The sequence below is a fragment of the Oreochromis aureus genome, linkage group 3, assembly GCF_013358895.1.
Source record: "Oreochromis aureus strain Israel breed Guangdong linkage group 3, ZZ_aureus, whole genome shotgun sequence".
NCBI lineage: Eukaryota > Metazoa > Chordata > Actinopteri > Cichliformes > Cichlidae > Oreochromis > Oreochromis aureus.
This window is the reverse complement of record NC_052944.1, coordinates 63,356,560-63,365,240: the sequence shown is the minus strand read 5'-3', so window position 1 is coordinate 63,365,240 and position 8,681 is coordinate 63,356,560.

The window sequence follows — 8,681 nt, the reverse complement described above, 5'->3', positions numbered from 1 at the left end:
GACGCTGGTTTCGGAAGAAGAAAACATAGGTGTCTGACTTGAGATCAGATCTTCTCCACTCCAACAGGATGATGACGTCACCTCTGGGACTCTGACACTGAAGAATGGAATCTTCTCCAGGCCTCACTTTGAGCTCTGTGGGATATAAACACAAAGAGAACAGAAAAAAACAAACATCAGTAACGTGTTACTGCACATTTATGTACTGTGTGGATCAAAGTGTTAATATACTGGCTTAATTGTGAAAGCTTTGTTTCCTGACTGAAATATTTCTGTTTACCTTTGATGTTTGAAACCCTCTGCTATTGCTAGCTATACTGCTTTAGTCTTTTGAACATGACAGCTCTCCTCCACTTATTCTGTCAATAATGCTTTCTCCTGAAAGCCACTCAAACCTGCAACCGTATGTAAAAAGAAGCAACTCTGTCAAAGACTTTAATGATTAATGTACGAAGAAAGCCAAGTAAGAATGTGCATGTTGCTCTAAACACTAAGCTTTAAGTTTAGTGAAACTTTTCTAGTTTTAAGAAAGTTTTCACTTTTTAAGGAGATTCTTTTTTGCTGATAGGGGAGGGTACAAATTAGAGGTTTATATTATGACTATTTTTGCTATATTAAAATAGTGGTGGTGGCGTTAGCATCTACACTTTTATGGTTTGGATACATTTTAAAACAAATATATCAAAAAACAAGAGAAAAAAAATCCATTTAAACTATAATACAGGGAGTGCAGAATTATTAGGCAAATGAGTATTTTGTCCACATCATCCTCTTCATGCATGTTGTCTCACTCCAAGCTGTATAGGCTCGAAGGCCTACTACCAATTAAGCATATTAGGTGATGTGCATCTCTGTAATGAGAAGGGGTGTGGTCTAATGACATCAACACCCTATATCAGGTGTGCATAATTATTAGGCAACCTCCTTTCCTTTGGCAAAATGGGTCAAAAGAAGGACTTGACAGGCTCAGAAAAGTCAAAAATAGTGAGATATCTTGCAGAGGGATGCAGCAGTCTTAAAATTGCAAAGCTTCTGAAGCGTGATCATCGAACAATCAAGCGTTTCATTCAAAATAGTCAACAGGGTGCGTGTGGAAAAACCAAGGCGCAAAATAACTGCCCATGAACTGAGAAAAGTCAAGCGTGCAGCTGCCAAGATGCCACTTGCCACCAGTTTGGCCATATTTCAGAGCTGCAACATCACTGGAGTGCCCAAAAGCACAAGGTGTGCAATACTCAGAGACATGGCCAAGGTAAGAAAGGCTGAAAGACGACCACCACTGAACAAGACACACAAACTGAAACGTCAAGACTGGGCCAAGAAATATCTCAAGACTGATTTTTCTAAGGTTTTATGGACTGATGAAATGAGAGTGAGTCTTGATGGGCCAGATGGATGGGCCCGTGGCTGGATTGGTAAAGGGCAGAGAGCTCCAGTCCCACTCAGACGCCAGCAAGGTGGAGGTGGAGTACTGGTTTGGGTTGGTATCATCAAAGATGAGCTTGTGGGGCCTTTTCGGGTTGAGGATGGAGTCAAGCTCAACTCCCAGTCCTACTGCCAGTTTCTGGAAGACACCTTCTTCAAGCAGTGGTACAGGAAGAAGTCTGCATCCTTCAAGAAAAACATGATTTTCATGCAGGACAATGCTCCATCACACGCAGCGTCCAAGTACTCCACAGCGTGGCTGGCAAGAAAGGGTATAAAAGAAGAAAAACTAATGACATGGCCTCCTTGTTCACCTGATCTGAACCCCATTGAGAACCTGTGGTCCATCATCAAATGTGAGATTTACAAGGAGGGAAAACAGTACACCTCTCTGAACAGTGTCTGGGAGGCTGTGGTTGCTGCTGCACGCAATGTTGATGGTGAACAGATCAAAACACTGACAGAATCCATGGATGGCAGGCTTTTGAGTGTCCTTGCAAAGAAAGGTGGCTATATTGGTCGCTGATTTGTTTTTGTTTTGTTTTTGAATGTCAGAAATGTATATTTGTGAATGTGGAGATGTTATATTGGTTTCACTGGTAAAATAAGTAATTGAAATGGGTATATATTTGTTTTTGTTAAGTTGCCTAATAATTATGCACAGTAATAGTCACCTGCACACACAGATATCCCCTAAAATAGCTAAAACTAAAACAAACTAAAACTACTTCCAAAAACATTCAGCTTTGATATTAATGAGTTTTTTGGGTTCATTGAGAACATGGTTGTTGTTCAATAATAAAATTATTCCTCAAAAATACAACTTGCCTAATAATTCTGCACTCCCTGTATTCCTTATTTATGACATAAAAATTGCATACTAGACAAAGCCTTAACTTTTGTTTAAAAAGACCTCTGTAGGATTGACCAAGTAATACGTGCACTGAAGAACAAAGTTAGTGATAAGTCCATGATGTTCTTCCCCCGGGCAGCAGGGGCGGATCTAGAGAAATTTTTTTAGCGTGGCATGAGGGTGGCAAAGAAATCAAATGGGGTGGCAAAATCAAAGATTTTTTCCCAAACACATATGCAGGTGGTTACATATGTTTAAAATGATTCAAATGCAGTAAGTATACACGTTTTTGATATAAATATAGTCTATAACTTAATTATTGTCTGTAGCCCACATAATTACACACTTTAGTTACATAAAACATGTGAGTTTTTATTTTATGTACTGTATAGCCTGTATAATAAATAAATATGTAGCCCAATAAGTATAAAATCCAGAAAGCTACACAACATGGGGCGGTTCATTTACAAACACAAGTCTAACTTAAGTTTCACTGGTTTTTTTTAGAAAACAATCACATTGTTAGATGCTTATGTAACCCATGGTTATTTTATTGACAATTGTATTGTATTTTTATTCTAATTTTAAGTGTTACTGTTTTGTTAAGTGCTGAGTTTTCCCATGTACCGTGAATGCACCATAGCGCTGTGCGTGGTGACTTTCTTTCACTGCATCCGCCTGCACGGAGCTAGATGCACAAAGCTGTGTGGAGATTCAGTCCTGTAACGTGTTGCGCTACGGAATTAATGTTTTCTTTGAAGAATATCCTGGCTGGTTTTTTTGTGGTAGAAATCTGCTGCAAGGACCGAGTGGTGCCATCTAAGGACTGGATGCCACTGGAGGTGCCTAGAAAGGACATTCTCAATCTGGAGGCCACCTGTTTCCTTGGAGGGTGGTAGGATACAACGATTTGCAATTTTTTTTTTTTTAAGGATTAACGTTTTTACTGAGATCTCAGGACGCTTTATGTTGTTACTTTTTTTCCTTTTTTGGGTCAGATCTGATTCCACTTAGCACAAAAAACTGATGCATCTAAAAGCAAAACTGTGACTAAAGACAATTAACACTTACTAAGAACACTGAATACGAAGTGCACTGAACTGAAATGGACAGCCTACCTAATACATTTATGGACACTTTAAATGATATATTGTACATTGTTGATATTTACATGTTTGAATTGATTTAAATGTTTTGTTCATGTCTATGTTTTCGACCATTTAAATGTTGAATACAGTCAGATCACTTTTTTTCCTTTAAGTTGTTGTCAGTGTCTCATTCTGAGTGGAGGGTTTTTCCTTCTTTAAGTTGAGTTACCACTGCCAGTCTCCTTACGATCCTAACTGAACCCAACAAGAGTAGATTCTGAAATATTGTTTTTTCTTGACTTTGGATGACAGATTACTGTGGATTTGATTGATTTTTGACTACTCAGTTAAAAAGGGTGACAACTAGTGGCGAGCCAGCCAGGAGATTGTCATAGTGGTTTTACCTCCAACTCATATGACACACTGAGTGATACGTTTATTTTCGAAAATGGCACTTGACCTTTGTGAACGCTTTAGAGTTGATAGCCAGAAAACCCTGCTTATTACAGGTATTGAAAGACACCGTAGTGAACATGATATAACTAATGTTTTCGAAGTGAATGGTAAGATCTCTAACATCGTCAGGGTCCCTGATGAGCCACATCAGCCCGAAGGCAGAACACTTATAGTGTACGAGTCTGAACAGGCTATCTTAAAGATAGACCCTTCCACCTTAGGGGAAGTTGTCAGCCCTGTAGACCCTACAGTGAAATGGGTTTCCAAAACGGTCAGAGATATCACCCAAGAAGAAATGGGCAAAGAAGTGGCCCGTAGATACCTGAAGGAACTTGAGTTTATGGGGGGCAGTGGGAGAGCAGGCTTCCTTAGCATTTTCCAAGGCGAGTTGCAGGCCAGCCCCACACCCCATACTCAGACACGACCACCCATTGACCATAACATTAATATGACAGCTGACAACATTCCCAATACTGATTCAAGTGAACCCGTAGAACCCACAAGTGCTTTCAGCCCACGTTCTGACGCTTTTGCTGGTCCAGTACATGTAGACGAGAGCATCTACAACCCGTCGCATATTCAGAAAGTAGTGGTTGAACATGTTATTCGTAATGAGCCAAGTCACGCACCCCTTGCTCATGCTAAGATACGTACCTTCTCAGGCCGACTTCCACGGCCCAATGGTGAAGTCGACTATGAGACATGGCGTACCCAAGTCGATCTTCTACTCAGTGACCCTTTTCTGACTGATGCCCTCAAAGTGAGGAAGATACTTGAGAGCTTACTTAGCCCTGCATCTGAAGTTGTAAAGCCTCTAGGGGTCACTGCATCACCAAGTGCTTATGTCACTCAGCTTGATTCAGCCTTTGGAGTTGTTGAGGACGGTGAAGAGCTTTTCACTGCCTTCCTTGGCTCGAATCAAAACAGCGGAGAAAACCCATCTGCCTTCTTGAACCGTCTTCACAGCCTTCTCACACGAGTCATTTCTAGAGGGGGAGCCCCTCCTGCAAATGTAAATGAACTGCTTCTTAAGCAATTCATTAGAGGTTGCTGGGACCAAAGCTTGATAATAAGTCTCCAGCTTGAAGCAAAAAAGAGCTTTCCACCCTCGTTTCCAGAGCTTCTCCTCATGTTGAGAACCGAGGAAGAGCGTCGTTCAGCCAAATTGGACCGCATGAAGAAACATTTGGGTGCAACAAAAGCTGCTGCACATGCACATTCAGTTTTTAGTATGCCCACCTTTGACCAAGTACCACTTGCAACTCCTACTCCAACTGACAGTGAAGCTGTGAAACTCGAACAAAGAGTCAATGAGCTCACAAAGCAAGTTGAACAGTTAACTTTAACTCAAAGGCAAAGGAGCACCACCCCAAGTACTGAACCTCTTGTAAGCACTAAATCCAAATCTGTGAACCCAAAACCGAATGAAACTGCCAAGCTTGAAAGTCAAATAGCCGAGTTGACCAAACAAGTCCAAATGCTTGTCCAAAGCCAAAGACATTCAACCAAACCAGAGAACATTGAGCCCACAAATTCTCTAGCTGTTAATACCAGAAACCCACGGGCTTTTGCTAAAGTACCTGGCACACCCCGGGCATGGTTTTGCTTTAAGTGTGGGGAAGACAATCATATCGCAGTAAGCTGCACAAATGATGCTAATCCCACACTTGTCCGAGAAAAGCATGCAGAGTTGAGAAAGAAACAGGCTGATTTTGCTGCACGACAGGCCACAGCCCCGTTTGCTTTAAACTAGCGGCAGCTCCTGTCGTGGGACACACAGGAGCTGAAACCCTTGATTCCCCCAGTCCCGAGACATTAGCTCGTGGTCCTGAAGTGCAAATCACAGAACCCATTCAACCCATAGACAGCCTAGATCCTAACTCCCTCTTGCCTCAAGGTCTCATAGGCCCACGCTGTGCAGCGTCAGTACTCGTTGATGGGGTGCCCTGTGAATCCATAATGGACTCAGGCTCACAGGTTACGACCATTTCTGAGTCTTTTCACAAGATGCACCTTTCCCACCTTCCCATCCAGCCAATACATGCTCTTCTTGAAATTGAAGGAGCAGGAGGGCAAAACGTGCCATACTTGGGTTATGTTCAGACTTGCATTACATTTCCTGAAAGCATTGCAGGCAAAGAACAACAATTAGCTGTTTTGGCCCTCGTTGTTCCTGAGTGTCACTTTAACAGTAGAATTCCGCTGTTGATAGGGACAAATGTGCTTTTACGGGTTTATGGACAGTTAGTACATCAAGATGGTCCCAAGTTCATTTGTAAGCTACACTCTAAGCAGTTTGCAACGATCCTTCAACATGTTGCCCAAGTACAAAGAAATGATACTCATTCCTGCCATGTCACGTTGCATAGCAAAGGGGCAGTGACAATCCCTGCAAGACACAAACAATGCCTAATGGGAAATGTGAGATTAAGAAAGAACAACCGGAACACAAGTTTTGTCCTTGAGCCGCACGAGAAATACAAGTTACCAGGTGGATTGCTTCTTGAATCGGCTTTAGTAGACATTCCTTTTAATTCCAGCAGTAAAGTACCTGTCATTGTACACAATGTTAGTGAACATGCTGTTACGTTGCAGTCAAATAGCATTGTCGCTCAAGCTTGTGCAGCCCAACATGTTTCCCCACTAGCATCGAGTCAAACTCGGAATCCTCCAAGTCGAAATGAACCAAACAGCGACAACCTCACATTCAACCTTGATGATTCTCCCATCCCAGAGCAATGGAAAGAGCGAATTCTGGGAAAACTGAGGTCCATCCCTGAAGTTTTTGCTCTCGATGACATGTCCCATGGCCACACCACAGCTGTGAAGCACCAAATCAAATTGAACAATGAAACACCTTTCAAAGAGCAGCCAAGGCCCATACACCCAAGTGACAGAGAAGCTGTCAAACAACATCTGAGAGAACTACTGGATGCAGGCATCATTCGAGAGTCACAAAGTCCTTTCGCCTCACCAATTGTATTGGTAAGGAAAAAGAATGGCTCGATAAGGCTATGCATAGATTACCGTAAACTAAATCTAAGAACTATTCGAGATGCATATGCCCTGCCAAATATTGAGGAGACATTCACAGCTCTGAGTGGAGCTAAATGGTTTTCGGTCATGGACCTTAAGTCCGGTTACTATCAGGTGGAGGTAGCCGAGGAGGACAAGCCTAAGACAGCCTTTGTGTGTCCTCTTGGCTTCTATGAATTTAATAGGATGCCACAGGGTGTTACAAATGCCCCAAGCACCTTCCAACGCCTGATGGAGAAGTGTGTGGGTGATCTCCACCTCACTGAAGTGCTTGTCTTTTTAGACGACCTCATTGTGTTCTCAGACACATTAGAAGAGCACGAATCCCGGCTAATGAAAGTTCTTACTCGCTTGAGAGACTACGGTCTTAAATTATCCCCAGAAAAATGCCACTTCTTCAAAACATCTGTGAAGTATTTAGGGCATGTTGTGGATGCTCACGGAGTCCACACCGATCCCGAAAAGATCTCTGCTCTGAAAAGTTGGCCGCGCCCATCTAATTTCAAAGAGCTCAAATGTTTTTTAGGCTTCGCTGGATACTATAGGCGTTTCGTCGAAGGGTACTCCAAGATAGCCAAACCGTTGAATCGTCTCACTGCCGGTTACCGGCCACCGAAGAAGAGAGGCAAGATTTACAAGAGAGAACCGCCCAGACTTTCTTACAGTCCCACTCAGCCTCTCGGGGAACAATGGACTCATGAGTGTGAAACCTCCTTCCGAACAATAATCGAAAAACTGACTTCTGCACCAGTTCTTGCTTTTGCCAACCCACAACTCCCCTATGTATTGCACACGGATGCTTGTCGGGATGGGTTGGGAGCTGCGCTCTATCAGGAGCAAGAGGGGAGGCTGAGAGCAATTGCTTACGCTAGCAGGGGGCTTTCTAAGAGTGAACAGAACTATCCCACACACAAACTTGAATTCTTAGCCCTCAAGTGGGCTGTGTGTGAAAAGTTCAATGACTACCTTTACGGTTCTAGCTTCACTGTACTCACCGACAATAACCCGCTAACTTATGTTTTGACAACTGCGAAATTAGATGCGGCAGGACACAGGTGGCTGGCTGCCTTGTCTACTTACAATTTCAATATTAAGTACAGGGCAGGTCAAGCAAACAAAGATGCTGATGGGTTGTCTCGGCGGCCCCAAGAGCCTCCTCGTGAAGATGAGGCATTTGTCAAAGAAAAAGCTCGTATTGATGACATGAAAGAACGTCTCATTAACATGCCAAACAATCTTGACCATGAAACGTTTTCTGCTTTGTGTCAGCGTCATTCAGTTTCATGCCATTCAGAAACCCTCTCAGTTGTCGAGAGTCTTGCTATTGACCCCAGCTCAGTCACTGAGGCTTATGGAGAAGACATCTTACCCTCAATGACAGATGCTGATTGGTGCGCTGCACAAAAGGATGATCCTTCTCTCGCTCGTGTTATAGCCCTGTTGGGAAGAGGCTTGAAACCCAGCCCCAAAGAAACAAATCTTGAATCGTCAGATGTTAAACTCCTTCTGAAACAATGGAACAAATTCGAGCTCAGTAATGGCGTGCTTTACAGGAAATTCAATGACAGAGATTCCCTTGTGTACCAGTTAGTACTGCCCCAAAAGTACCGTGACAGAGCCCTGAAAGGTGTACATGACGAGGTTGGTCACCTCGGGTTTGAGCGTGCCTTACATCTCGCTCGGGCAAGGTTTTACTGGCCACGGATGGCTCAGTCCATTGAAGAGAAGTGCAAGAAATGCTCACGTTGTCTCATGAGAAAGGCCCTTCCCCAAAAGGCTGCTCCACTACAGAATATTCAGGCAACTTACCCCCTTGAGCTAGT